This window comes from Strongylocentrotus purpuratus, unplaced genomic scaffold (genome assembly GCF_000002235.5).
Source record: "Strongylocentrotus purpuratus isolate Spur 01 unplaced genomic scaffold, Spur_5.0 spur5_contig_867, whole genome shotgun sequence".
NCBI lineage: Eukaryota > Metazoa > Echinodermata > Echinoidea > Camarodonta > Strongylocentrotidae > Strongylocentrotus > Strongylocentrotus purpuratus.
In genome coordinates, this window is record NW_022145576.1 from 1,304,019 (window position 1) to 1,319,072 (window position 15,054).

Below are 15,054 nucleotides of genomic sequence, written 5' to 3' on the forward strand. Positions count from 1 at the left end.
AGTGGCTTTAAAGGAAGATAAAAGTGTATAAAATATGTCTTGTTTACAATTGAAGATAATTCTTTACAATAGTTTTTTACAATTCAGAATTTTAAAGTGAACATATTGTTGTCTGTTCGACAAATAATTTTTGACCCAAGAAAGTGCAGTGCCCCTAAGCCATACGTTGTGATTTAGCATATCAATGCCTTAAAGCCGCTATGTCTGCACAATTGCATGTGTTATTCTGTCGTATAATTAAATTAATGCTAGGTCGGGTGAATGATTTTTTTTAAAGCCATATTGGTTGGGATTAAGCAAGTTATGTGTATTTCAGAATTAGTATAATCTAAACAATTTTTTCAAGAATTTTTGAGATACTGGAAGGATGACTATGGGTCTGTAGATTCTTGAGTACTTGAACTTTTGCAGTTTTTAGTGGTTTTACTTGTTTTAATGTTTTACTTGATAGTTTCTTTGCAAGCACTTTCATAATGTTACACTATTTGAGAAACTTGTTTTATGGAGCGTTGATTACCCAATAAAGACTTTAATAATGATTTTTGTGTTCAGAAAGCTTGTTTTTTCCTCAAATTAACAGGATGATGCTGCTAATGTCAAGTTAGAATACTGTACTTATTACATTAACTTAATGTAAATGAGAGAAATAGATTTAAAAAAATAACAGGATGATACTGCTAATGTCACAGTAGAATACTGTACTTAATACATTAACTTAATGTAAATGAGAGAAATAGATAACAAAATAACAGGATGATACTGCTAATGTCACAGTAGAATACTGTACTTATTACATTAACTTAATGTAAATGAGAGAAATAGATACAAAATTAACAGGATGATACTGCTAAAGTCACAGTAGAAAAGCTGTACTTATAACATTAACTTAATGTAAATGAGAGAAATAGATACAAAATTAACAGGATGATACTGCTAAAGTCACAGTAGAAAAGCTGTACTTATTACATTAACTTAATGTAAATGAGAGAAATAACATTAATTTACTGTAGAGAAAAACTTACAGTACATAACTGTAAATACATTTAAATTACTGTGAATAAAATTACATTAATTAACTGTAAGAAGAACTTACAATAAATACTGTAACCTTATACATGAAAATTTCTTTACAGTAAGCTTACAGTATTTTAATGTCTTACAGCAAGTTACTGTTGAAAAACTTACAGGAAGTTACTGTAATGTCAAAGTTACAGTAATTTACTGTGCAACAAAGTTGCCAGTAATTTACTGTAATTTCTACAGTGAAATTTTTAACAGTGTATGTAATTTAGAAAGATATTGCATAGATGGAGAGGTGACAAAACATGATATATGTACAAGACAATAAGAGACAGAGGAGGAGACACAGATTGAGAAATAAAAGGAGAAAAGTTTTCCAAAACACGAGAGAGAGAGAGGGAGGAGATAGAGAAAGAGAAAGAGAGAGAGAGAGAGAGAGAAAGAGAGAGAGAGAGAGAGAGAGAGAGAAGGAAGAAGAAATTGAAAAAGAAGAAGAAGAAAAAAAGAAGAAGCAGTTCAAGAAGAAGAAGCAGTACAAGAAGAACAAGAAGAAAAAAAGAAGACGAAGACGAGATAAAGAAAGAAGGGAAGGGAAAAGGACGCAAAATGGGGGTAACTGGTCAAAGACACATTTTTATAACAATGGAAAACGTATTTCACATACAATAGATTGTATTTTCTTCATATGAACAGAATAAAGGGTACCACAGAACAGTTTGTGTATATATGTGACAATATCAGCAATACTACTACAAGATACCCATGTATGTCTTATTACATCTTGGTATTTGATTTTTTTTTAAAGTTCCTCTGAATCTTGGTGGGAGCAACGTCCTATTATTGAGCATTAAACGTTCCATCAAAACCTCCATTTAGATGGCTTGTGAATGCAGTGTAAAATAACAATGACTTCATCCAGGACAATTAATACAGGGGAATAGGGGAAGGAAAATGGAAAAGAGAAATCTGGGGCCCACCTATTAAGTATTTCAGAAGTTCTTTCATATTTCCCTCAGTTTTGAAAGCAAATTCCAGATTTATTTGTTTCCGTGTTATGTGGTCTGTGCATTCTCAATTTTCATATTTAAAAAAAACCTCTCTCTCTCACCATGAACCTAATTCATGCTCTCACTCACTCTCTCTCTCTCTCTCTTTCTTGGATTTCTTTTCATCAGATCACCCCTTTTCCTCTAAAAAAAAAGGACCTTCTTATCTGAGCAGAATTATATACTAATACAACATCCTATCAAAATGTTAGAACATAAGAGATACATTTGCAAGACGATCTGATATTCTATCATTATCATTGATTTCTCATGAAATTTTGTGTAAATAAACAAGAGTAACTCCAAATTGAGGGTATATTGTTCAATGCTGCATTCGGTCACCTGCATTCATTCACCTACAAAACATATATCTTGAACATGTGTCCTTTGATACAATTAAAACAAATACGAGGCTATAGTTTATTCCTCAAATTTAATTCAAAATTCATTTGAACTACCAGAGTATAGACTACCGGTATATCTTTGACCCCGTCTGAGGTTTGAGGTTGTGGTATAAAAGTGACCCAGTTTTTAACCATATTTCTCTTTGTCAAACTGCTGCACCAGGTATAATCATCTTAAACTTGTGGATTTGATGGTTTCTTTCACAAGACTTCCAGAGCCACCTGTGAGATTGCATTGCCATATGATGATATTCAGTGATTTGTGTGAATGTGATCTACAAAAGAGGGTCATTTCTTTTGTATAGAATTGAGTGATTTAGCATAAAATGCTGCTAAATTTGAACTTGAGGCTTCTAAATTATTAGTCATTCTTGATTCATTCATTCAAGCAAAGAAATAATTTAGGCATGACGCTCAACACTACAAATAAAGATCTTCACTTTTTTTTAAGAATCTGTGTCATCACATTACTTTTTTGGTAATGCTCCCTAAAAGTTTAATCGATGAATTTTTTTCTTATAATAATCATTCTGATCATCTATTTTAGCTTACATCAATGTCTCACATAAACTCATATTACAATAGGCCATTAAAAAGAAAAATATGTTTAGTGTTCTGCTATTTTGAAAAATAGGAAGGAGGAGGCCCTTTTTTTTTCTTTTCCAAAATGGCCGCTCGGTACATTTTCCCTGACAGTCAGGCTATTTTTCGAGATGGCCAGCAGCATTTTTTAAAATGTTGTTTTAAATCAGTAATTGATAATTATAGCAGTATGTTTTTCATGTATCTATTCATTGAAAAAAAAAAAGGATGCCGAACATGACATTAAAAAAAAAATTGTCATATGCGTTCTTTTTGTCAATGACATTAAAATCACAGTAGATGCACTGGCAGCAATCCAATTTGAACGAGAAAAAAAATAATAATTCAAATTCACCAATCCTTTTGTGCACAATATTGAAAGAGAAGGCTACATTCATGTACTGGTACACACAAATACAGACAGAACAGGTATCAAAATGCAGACCAATTTAGGGCTGAATGGGAAGACTATGTAAATCTTCTTAATTCCTAGTCTACACATGCAAACATATTCAGCACTTTCCATTCATCTCAAGGCTGTTATCATTTGTGTTAGTCACAAACTCTTTGCTATTATTTTTTGTTGATGAATGGTAGAATTATAAAATATCTATGATTTTTTTAGATAAATCTCATGAATGATGAATGAAATAACTCTCTGACCTAATAAATAATGGAGGAACAAAATAGCCTTCAATGCAACCAACAAATTAGAAAATTATTTTCAATTGGTGTTTTATTTGTTAGATTAGGGTATGAAAATGCAGACTAGGGAGTGGGGCAAGCTGAGATCAAATGGCATACTCTGGCTTCATGATGTAGGGAATGTGAGTTAATCCCCTACTGAACAGATTTCTGCAGGGTTATCACAGTGACTGGCAGCTGCCTGTTACCAGCCCCGCAGACTCATCCATTATTCTAATAGGGGTGTCTAGGGCATTCGAACATGGGAGGAAGACATCTTCTTATATTGAGGGTGGGTGAGTAGTCCCTCAAGGGTTAGGGGAAATTAAAGGGATACAACAATTTAATAGTAGGGTTTGGACTCATAATAAGGTTAATGAAATCATTAATATTAGAGAAGGAGAAGGATGAACCACTATTAATACCATAACCTTTATGGAATAAAATGGAATAAAATGTGATAAATAATGATGACATTCATCAACATAAAAGTTGTCTTTCTCAGTTCGTTCGTTCGTGTCTCCTTAGATCAAGATTAATGTAACTTGATCTTCGGAGTAGTTGCTACAACCGGCCATGTGAGACACGTTGCCCCGGGGTGCGAGATAGGACTCGTGTAGCGTGCCCCCATTTAAAACAATTATACAATAACAGTTAACATTACATTTAAATAATAGTATGAAACTATTAAAATTACTCTCAGTGCCGCACCAATATATTTCTCAAAATAGGTATTAATATTTTGCAACTTTTAAATTCTGTTAAGATAATAAAATTTCCTCCAGGATAATATTGACAGGATAATATCCAGGATAATATTGACACCGCTTTTTAAATAGCTTTAAAAAGTTGTGTTCTGATAATGTTAGTGACTATTGAATTGTCTGGATATTCAACTATCATTGAAAGGTGCTTTTATATTTACTTTTCTTGTATGATGATATTCTGAAAACGATTATGGTTATTTTCATTGGAGAGGTGCTTAATTGCGATACAACATCTGGGCATGCATCCTCAATTTCAAATTGACCCTTATTACGATTGACTACTAGTAAGAGATTCATTAGAATATTTGTTTTACCTGACTGTCTGACTGTCTTTTTATTACTTTTAATACTTCAATTAATTTTGGGTTGTAGATAACAAACGAGAAATAATGAACGAAATGTAGCCAACTGAGTAACCATAAGTGAATAGCAATAAGTATAGACTTTTAAATAGGATACTATATTTGCATAAAGATCTTGTGAAAATTAAAATAAATCTAAATAAGAACTGTTCCCTTTTTGGAAGAGAAGAAGATGTGGTGCACTTATTTTTATTCTTGTATAACATGGCCAAATTGATTTGGAGTCATTTGACTGACTGGTTAAAGATAGTAATATAGAATAAAACTGTCTTTAATACATGTTTTGTTAGGTTTCATTGAGAAACAAAATGATGCTTTAAACTGTACAATAATTTGGACTGAACAACAATTATATTTTTCTCAAATACAAAAATCTATACCCTCCATCCAGACAATAAAAGAATATATCAGGAATAGTTACGGTACATAAATGAGAGGCAGGTTAGTATTTAAATTTAAATTCAAACTGACAAATTCGATAAAAAATGGATATATTTTGAGAGGATTTTGATTTGATTTTTCCACATCCATTACCCACTTCCGTTATCCCACGAACAATATTCTTCGATCTAAGGTGTACCCGTACCTATAATTGATTTTTATGAATGTACTATTTTTAATGACTATGAAATATTATTGTATTTTGTGCAGTATCCTTGTGTTATTACTTATGTAAATTGCACTCAGTTCAGCCAAAAGGCTACCATACAAATTTTTTTTTATACCACAATAAATAAATAAATAAACAATTTTGTATAATTTTACTGAATTTCCCAAATAATTTTCGGTCATGATGTTGCATTGTTTTTTTTGTTTAAAAAAATATTATGTTCTGTATATACATTATTATTATTATCATATTTTTGTTTTTGTTTGTGTAAGCCACAAATATGTTCAAACTATTATCATATTTTTATTATCGATATGCTACGCTTTCAGCAAGGGCTTATTATGGTTGATATTCATTATGAATATCTTATTCTGAAGTATTATATGATATTCATTTGTACATGTATTCAAATATGTTATTCAGAGATTGATTTTCAATAAAATGGCCTGTCGGAGGGTCGAAAAAAAAAGAAAAAAAAAAGGAAAAAAAAAAGTGAAAAAAAGGAAAAAAAATTACAGTTTACTAAGTTTCAACTTAGTCTTGTCAAATTTCAAAAGTCATGTTTGTAGCTAGGTAAGTGAAAACTTCGATCCACATTTGATGAAACATGCTCTTTGCAATCTTAAGTATAACAATTTGACAACAACTATAAACAATACTGATTGTTGTGTCACAAACTCATGACTATCATTTCATTTTTTTCTTCAAACCTTCATTTTGACCAAGTTAGTTGTAACATATCCCATCAACTGATATCCCTCACTAAATACATTCCCCAAAACACCCCTATCCCTCTAATGGTCGATGCCAGACTGTCAGTCAAAGCATCACCTACCTACCACTGTGGGGCTTAATAGAGCTCCGGTGCCTGATACCACTAAATAGTGCTCCGCCCTTGTGTATACCAACTGGAGATAATTCAGGGGGTAATTATAGCAGCCCCATTGGTATGATTCCTGTCTAAACAGAGCTTTGTCAGCATATAATGGGGTTACTGGCTCACTCCGGTGACTGGGGGTTTTGTTTATCATTTCACGCTGGTTCATGTACCACATTTCCATTGTGAATGTGTATGTGTGTGGAGAATGCGTGTGTACCGGTATGTTTCATGGCTACCAAACTCACACTCAGACAATGTTCTTCTTCTGTCTGGGTTAAGTCGACGTTGGACACCCCCCCCCCCCCCCCCCCCCCCGTTTTTTATTTTATTGGGGGGGGGGGAGTTGTTATATCTTTCTGTGAAATTACGTTTCGCATCAAAACTTCTCTAAAATCTGCTTTTAGATAAAATTGTATGCATGGAATCTGTGTGTTGGGTATGTTACATACTCAACCAAAATCATGCTCAGTCTATGTTCTTTTCTCTGCCTGGGATTTAATAGATGTTGGACCCCCCCCCCCCATCAATTTGTTTTGTTCTGTATTTCATTTTTTAAGAAATGGAACCATGCTTTAAAATCAACAATTTAGATAAATTTCATCTAAAATCTATCTTAATATTATAGAGAAGGAAAGTAGAAGTCATAGATTTGTTTCAATTTGTTTTTGGTATAAATTATTGTATAATGCTATTCATAATGTTTCAAAAATTTACATGAGGTCGTGGGTTCAAACCCCGGCCGAGTCATACCAAAGACTTATAACAATGGGACCTTCTGCCTTCTAGCTAGGCGCTCAGCATATTGGATTGGAGAAGGGTAGTAATAACCTATTATGTTATGCAGGGCCCGCTAGAAGAACAGTTTCATAACTGAAGTGGCTACCCTGGGTAAATAAAACGTTATTATTATTATTATTATTATAAAAAAGAATATTGCATAGAAATGAATAACCTACTTATAAAGTATTGTAATGATAAAGTGCAAATAAACAGCAAAGAACACAGGTTTCAGAGCAGTTTATGTGATTTGTGACCTGTATAATCTGTACTAATGGAATGAGGTCTTTGAGTAGAAACACAAATAGAATTTCATTAAATGTTATTGTCTGAATTACAAGTTACTCAAAGGCAATATTTGACACTTTTAATTCTAAAAAGATGAACAGTGGTTTCTCCAAAATACTCTAAATTTTCTTTTAAATGTGACAAAAGGTCCGTTCAGAGCTAGAAGGTTATAAACTCTCATCATGTAATGCACAGCTAACACACTTCTACCACGTAATGTAGGAAGATGTGTGAACAACCTTTTTTAAAATGCTGACCAACCGTGGATTGGTAATGTTTTTCTAACAGGCCAGAGTTTGTTGCTGGAATGCATCAACGAGGTCCTCACTGGGGTTACTCCAATTGCATCATGGGAATTTTACAACATCCGCAGGGGAAATAGTCTCGATTCTCAGACACAACTTCGCACAAATACTTCCTTCGGCCTCGACAGAAAAATCTGTCTGCTATGAGGAGTTTATTTTTTATTTTTTAAATACTTTTGACACTCTCCTCCAAGAGAGGGGACGCCGGAGGGATTTGGTGAGGCCAGACATAAAGGCTCAGCGGAACATATCCCTGAACGAAATAGGTTGTTTGGCGTTCAATCAGCCCAATTCCTATCATTTATTATCGTTTGTTTTCAAAGTTTGCATAATCATTATCACCTCTCCAATAATCAATGTTGTGTTTATGGAATTCCCATGCATCTAACTAACAACAGAATTCCGTTGATACCAAGTAGGCCTTTATTGAGTAGACAATATTTAGGCCTGTCTTTATCAATTCAAAGAACCAATCAAATAAGAGTATACTCCTTTATTTCATTTCATGATATGTTACAAAAACTTGGGGGCTTTACTTTTTAAAATGTTTGTTAAAAGCATCCCTTTGTTAAAAAAAAAGAATAAAAACAACATCAACAAATAAACAATAAATAATTTGATAGGTATAATTTGTTTAAGTATTGTAAATGCTCAATACAGAGAAACAACCAGTTGATCAACAACTCCAGAGTTAAGGGGGGGGGGGGTAGCCTCTTGAACTATGGCTTGATTTTGAACCTGGGACCTTACAGTTTCTTTTATTATAAACCACCAGGCCATCTACGTTCCTCAGACCCAATCATATAAGATTTATTTTTTTAAATTGTATTAGGAAGAGAACATGAGATAACTGTACAAGGCAAAATAAGCATTACACTTGATATCAACTAATGTAGTTGTGTAGATCTATACCAATGTAAATTAGCACAATTTTATTTGTCTACACATCGATCTGCTGAAGTAAGATTTACCCAATAGCTGCATTTACACTGTAAGCAAAAATCGTTGATTTTCCCACGTTCCATTGCTTCCTCAGTAATTGCTTTGCATGCAGAGTAGCAAACAAAAACTCAGTATGAACACAACCATGCTTTTTGTGGGTTTTCCCCAGTTGTGTAAATGAAAGTCCAGAAAAATTGAGGATATTTCAAAATGGTGTTTGGGATGTGTAAATGGGCCTATAAAGTCCATATTTTTTCATAGCTCCTGATAGGTCCAGGCTTTCACGATAGTTACAGTCAGCTAGTAGATGGCCAAGTTAGATGTCATGATGATGAAGAAATGGAGGGATAATGGGGCTCTTTGGATGTCTGATTACTCACAGATGTCCTTAAGAAATCCAGAAAGAGCTGGGAGAAGAAGTTTGACACGAGTTTCACCTCCTCGTGATTTATGGGATTGAGGAATGGCGCTTATGTTGATGAAGATCTAATACAGTACTAACTACAACCATCTGAGCTCATAATGTATCAGAAATAAAAAGACATGAGAGAAATATGAAATTCATTTTTAAGTTTAGGAAAACTATAAACATCTGAACTTAGATGTATGATGTATCAGAAATAAGATGACATGAGAGAAATATGAATTTCATTTTTAAATTTAGGAAAACTATAAACATCTGAACTTATATGTAACAGAAATAAAAAGATAAGAGAAAAAGGTAGATTTCATTTTATGTCTAGGAAAACTATAAACATCTAAACTTATATGAATCAGAAATAACAAGACATGAGAGAAATATGAATTTCATTTTTAAGATTAGGAAATCTATAAACATCTGAACTTATATGTATCAGAAATAAAAAGACATAAGAGAAAAATATAAATTTCATTTTTAAGTCTAGGAAAACTATAGACATCTCAACTTATATGAATCAGAAATAACAAGACATGAGAGAAATATGAATTTCATTTTTAAGATTAGGAAAACTATAAACATCTGAGCTCAAATGCATCAGAAATAAGAAGACATCAAGAGAAATATGAATTTCATTTTTAAGATTAGGAAAACTATAAACATCTGAGCTCAAATGCATCAGAAATAAGAAGACATCAAGAGAAATATGAATTTCATTTTTAAGATTAGGAAAACTATAAACATCTGAGCTCAAATGCATCAGAAATAAGAAGACATCAAGAGAAATATGAATTTCATTTTTAAGATTAGGAAAACTATAAACTTCTGAGCTCAAATGCATCAGAAATAAGAAGACATCAAGAGAAATATGAATTTCATTTTTAAGTTTAGGAAAAACTAAAAAATTCTGAACATGTATGTATCAAAAATAAAAAGACATGAGAGAAATATGAATTTCATTTTTAAGATTAGGAAATCTATAAACATCTGAACATATGTGTATCAGAAATAAAAAGACATGAGAAAAAATATGAATTTCATTTTTAAGTTTAGGAAAACTGTAAACATCTGAACTTATATGTATCAGAAACATAAAGACATGAGAAAAATATGAATTTCATTTTTAAGTTCATGAAAATGTCCATTGGAAGCCAGAAGGGCATTAACTCTGTGAAAAATGATGAGTTACTGCCTATCTGGCTCTCTGGCTTGATGATGTCTTAGATTTGTATAAAAACATATTTGCAATCATTATATCTAAGTGTATCCTCATCCGCTAATTAGCCAGTCAATTAGCCAACTACTTCAAGAGCAATCCCTATAACTTGCTTGGGATAATATCTCAAGCTATTAGATATCCCAAGAGCGAAGGGAAACTAGCCTGCTATTTTGCATGACGAATTAGCTTGGGCCAATAATAATTAGGCTAATTGGGGAAATAACACATGAGGCTGGTTTTGAAAGCTTGAGCTAGTGAAAACAGACCCATATTTAGGAGTATCATTTTTTTTGTTTTTTTTGTTACTAGCAACCACGTTCATTAATGTTTTCCTTCAAAGCTGATATGGAATTTGTAGCTGAAGGATAATGACTCCGTGGGGATAAAGCGTCAAGCCTAGCAGCTTAATCAAGTTTGAAAAAGATGTATGATGTCTTTCAATCATACCAGGGAGGTGCATCATATCTAGTCCTCTTGGATTGGGTAGGGGGGGGGGGTTAAGAAGGCGAGGTAGAGGGAAGGTGGAGAGAGAGAGAGAGAGAGAGAGAGAGAGAGAGAGAGAGGGGGAGGGAAGGGTGGGGAGAATGGGAAGGATGGGGCATGGATGGAAATTAGGATGGGGGGGGGGGGAGGCTTGAGAGGGAGGTAAAGATTGAGGGTGCATGGGGACATGGGCTGGAGAAAGAAGTTGGGAGGTAAAGGGTGGGAGGAAAGTTGATGAGGCAGGGAGGGAGGGAGGGAGGGAGGGAGGGAGGGAGGGAGGGAGGGAGGGAAGGAGGAAATGAGAATGCAAGTGGAAATAGAAAAAAATCAAAACAATAGGAGAGAGGGAGAGAGGGGGAGGATGACAATATGGTAGAGGAAGGAGTGGATGGGAGGGGGGAGGAAGGGGGAGGAAGGGGGAGGGAGAGGGGTTAGAGCATGGAGATTCATACGCTGGTATCCATGGTAATAGTATAAATGGCCGAACTGTAGAAGTAATGTGAAGTTGTGTTAAATTACGGATGTATGTGAAGGATAGATCATAGATGCAGGATATATGTCATGCACATCTACTGCATTTAGATGTTGGAAAAAAGAAAAAAAAGATGTGTTAAAAAAAAGTGTGGGGGGGGGGGGATGATGTGAACAAATGGAAGGGAGAAGTACTCGAGAGTGGGAAGGGGTGTTTCACACTAATCTACTGTAAGCATCGTGATCCCACCATTGATAACTCAATGGAACTAAGATTTTAATACACCTCTGATAGGTAAAGCAGATAAAGAGTATGAACACAATTTTATGCTTCATTCACTATGAAAATCTAAAACATTCATGCAAGTCCAATTTGTTAGTATGAAAAAAATATAATACCTTTGTTTATCTTTCTGTTGGAAATGAAATAAATATTTGAATTGAATCAAATTCGATTTCTTTAGTGTGAACAACTGCCCATTATACCTTGAGGCCAAGCGGATACAGTGGATAGGACAGTCTGTAACAGGTGAGAATACCTGGCCAAATCTCTTCATCCTCCTCCCACAGCTAACAGAGATATATCAGAGGGTGAGAAGTGCCACCATACATCATTCAACGACCACGCATACCACTTTCATACCTCATCACATCTACTTCGGTTTGACCCATCAGTCCCTATCATAGCGATCGCACACACAGTGTTAATACTACTCTCCCCTTCGGACAAGCAAATTTAATAAAGCAATATGAAAACTGTATGATACTAATAATGATAATAATAATAATTTTACAGAATACTAATTAGACTGCTGATACATCAAAAACAAAAAATGTATTTATAACAATAATATATATAGTAATAGTACTTAGCAGTAACATTTTTATTTATCAATAAACAATTTTAAACGAAAGGGGACGTTGAAAAGGCTGGGAATGGCAATTACAAATTAAAGATTTTAATTCTAATTCAGTGATGATGAATGATATATGGCAAGGTTTATCATCACAAATAAACTTAATCATGTACATCGCTTAGAGATTTTGGTGGTAAGCGCTTTATAAGCACCGTTTTTATCATACCCACTAAAAATATAGTTTTCATCAAAACATGATACTGATATGAATACACAACTATAAATCATTGTAAATTGGAAGTAATTTATGATGCGACAATCTATTTGCGTTTTGGAGTTGATACTGATTCTCTCATGGCATTTTCCATCCGCATTATCTCTGTTGATGAATGGCCAAAATGAATAGTTTCCAATTCACAGAAATATATTTCTTTTGTAGAAGTCTCCTGTAAATACTGTATATCATGATTTAATTAGAATGCATTTATAAGTGAGATGTACAAGTACAGAAAGGATTTAGCTTTGTCCAAGATGAATTGGTGTATATTGACATGTACATTATCCTGTTTAAATAATTCTGATTCTTCATGAAATAGAGAAAAGTTATGAAATTTACAACCTTCGTGGTATGCAAGAAGAAAGCAGCTAGTGTCACTCTGCAACAGGAAATGAGGCCAGATCAAGTTTGGAATCTTGAAATGTATTTTTTGCTAAGCAAATGGTGAATTCCTTCACATTTTTTCATAACGATCAATTAGAAAGAGGATAAATAAATGCACCAATGACATATATCATCCCGATGTGCTTGCATCTATGCTTTGCTCCGACTTGAGTGAAAACAGTAGGTATGAACAGCAGTAAAACAAAATAAATGCATCTAAATGCAAATTGCGATCATGTCTGAATGTCCAAAAGTGACGTATCCTTGCTCCCAAATGGGTGATTTTGCCTTGCTGGCTAGCAAAAATTAATGTTAGCTTCTCTCTCTCTCTCTCTCTCTCTCTCTCTCTCTTTCTCTCTCTCACTCTTCAAGTAAAATAATTCAATTTGTCTCTCTCATTTGTACTTTTGTCTTTTGGTGTTTGAGTTTTGGAATTTAATGTTTGCTCAAAAAAATGAATTAAAAGCTTTGACGCAGGGTAACGTCTTCGGCACTGAAAAGTCGAATGGCAATAGCAGTGTCCTAATATTCAAATAATGCAAGGAAACCTGTTTACTTTCTAGACTCCACTGTCAGATACTATTGAGTGCCTGACTGACTTCTATTTTACATGAGCATTTGTCTTCATCAATAACCCAATTCTTGTAATGGCCAAAATTAAAGTGATTGAATCTTTGTGCAGCACAAAACGTACAGCCATTCGGTACAAGGGTCTGAATATCAGACAACTACTTTAGGGATTCCAATCACTAAAGTCGATTCAACAACTTAATGGTCCTTATTTTCCCACAAAAAGCAATTTTTTTAAAGCCCTTTCATTTTGAGTTAACTTCTAAATTATTGTCTTCCAAATGCTGATGGTATTTAACCTTTTCCATTTTGTGGCCTGCAAATGGGACATAGTACCTTTAAGAAAGACTCTACACCCTTCTTCCTCTGAAACAGACGATGTATGACATGACTGGATATTCTTTTCCTAATGAATCCCTTCTCATTACACATTCTTAAACGCTCTTCATTGAAATTACAAATGGTTATATTTGGAAAATCCATTTATTGATGACAAATACCAGACAATCGTCCACGCAATATACTTCGCCTTTAAAATGAGCATCGGCACAATAAATATGTCCCGGACACATATTTGAACAATGCAACACAAATGAGCTACATTGAGCCGAGACATTCTTTCTTTCCTTCTTTCATCGAGGGATAGCTTTGCATGGACTGCTTGTCAACCTATGTAGAATAACGTGATGCCTTGGCAAACACGGGGTCGATTTGCGGAGTATCGGGCTTCATTCAACAGTTTTTGCTAGGAAATCAGGGGATCAATAACCATAATATAACTAATCAATAAAGACCATTAGTACCAGATGAAATGATCAGCATGCCATGTTTGCTCTTCCATTCATCATTTCATAACCCCACGCTCGATCTCTGACTCTTACCGGTATTTCTTGCAACACCGAAAAATCTTTCTCCCATTTTCTCTATCTCTCTTTCACATTCCTGCTCTGTCTAATTTAGCTCTATCTCATGCTCTCTCTTCCACAACTTTCTCTCTTCTCATTTTCTCTCTCTCCCCTCTCTCTCTCTCTCTCTCTCTCTTCCCCTCTCTCTCTTTCCCTCTCTCTGTTTCCCTCTCTCTCTCTCTCTCTCTCTCTCTGTCTGTCTCTCTCTCTCAAACACTTTCTTTCTGTCTTCCTCACTAACATATCTTGATTTATAATCATGCACTACCAAATTTCCCCTTTCTTCCCCAAGTCTAATACTTTGATGTCTTCATATTTTCAGCACAACCACCCCCCCCCCCTCATGTAAAAAATAAAAAACTGAAAAATCATAAAAAGACTATAACAATAAAATCTAAAAAGGAAATACCGTACTCTTCATACTGGAAAGGCATTTCCTATTGTTAATTGTGTATTAATCTATTCTAAAGTGATATATACTTATTAGGAGAATTAATGCGATCATTTTTTATTTAGAGAAAAAAGATGATAAAATCACAGGTAGTTTCAAGTTTACCATAATGCCTTTACCTGTAGCTCTTTCAACAAGCTTTTGTGCATTCAATTAATTGTAAGCCTTAAAAAGTTAAAGGAGTTGGAGGAGAAACAATCAAGTTAAATGGTAACATCTTTCAGTGTATTGATTAATGGAAAGTAGTCAAAGTAAAGTGTTTTTCTACAAGCACATTACAAGGAACAGATTAATTAAATCTGCAGTTAAGGATACAATTTCAATGTAAAGAATATTGCATTTTTTCTTTGAA